The sequence below is a fragment of the Penaeus monodon genome, chromosome 27 (genome assembly GCF_015228065.2).
Source record: "Penaeus monodon isolate SGIC_2016 chromosome 27, NSTDA_Pmon_1, whole genome shotgun sequence".
NCBI lineage: Eukaryota > Metazoa > Arthropoda > Malacostraca > Decapoda > Penaeidae > Penaeus > Penaeus monodon.
Genome location: NC_051412.1, coordinates 39,905,048 through 39,905,425, shown reverse-complemented (window position 1 = coordinate 39,905,425; position 378 = coordinate 39,905,048). Strand labels below are relative to the sequence as shown.

Below are 378 nucleotides of genomic sequence, written 5' to 3'. Positions count from 1 at the left end.
AAAGTTAGCACAAATCAAAAGTTAAAGTGATATGTCATCCATAAGATAGATAAAACAACAAACATAGCCATACTCTGGACTGGACCATAGGTCAATCATCCTAAATTACATAACATCTTTTGATCTCCTCTCTTGTTCAGCCATGTTATTTGGTAGATGTTTGTTCATTGTATATGGTGCTTGATATTGAAAAACCACATAACCACAATATGAGCAGAGGATCTTAATTATCTGTCAGCTTTATATAAGATGAATAACTCATTTGGATCAATAATTTTAGAGGAAGAAAAAATAAAACAAAGCATATGAATGTTTCATTTAGGTCAAAATGTGTGTAAACAGAGTAAATTTGCAATAAATTTTATCAACTCAAAATCC

The 378-nt window shown here is 30.2% G+C and overlaps 1 protein-coding gene across 1 annotated transcript in view; it reads left to right on the top strand.

Moving 5' to 3' along the window:
• LOC119590860 (tRNA (adenine(58)-N(1))-methyltransferase non-catalytic subunit TRM6-like) overlaps positions 1-378 on the top strand; it is a gene marked incomplete in the record, with an annotated part of 11,075 nt that overhangs the window by 1,660 nt on the left and 9,037 nt on the right.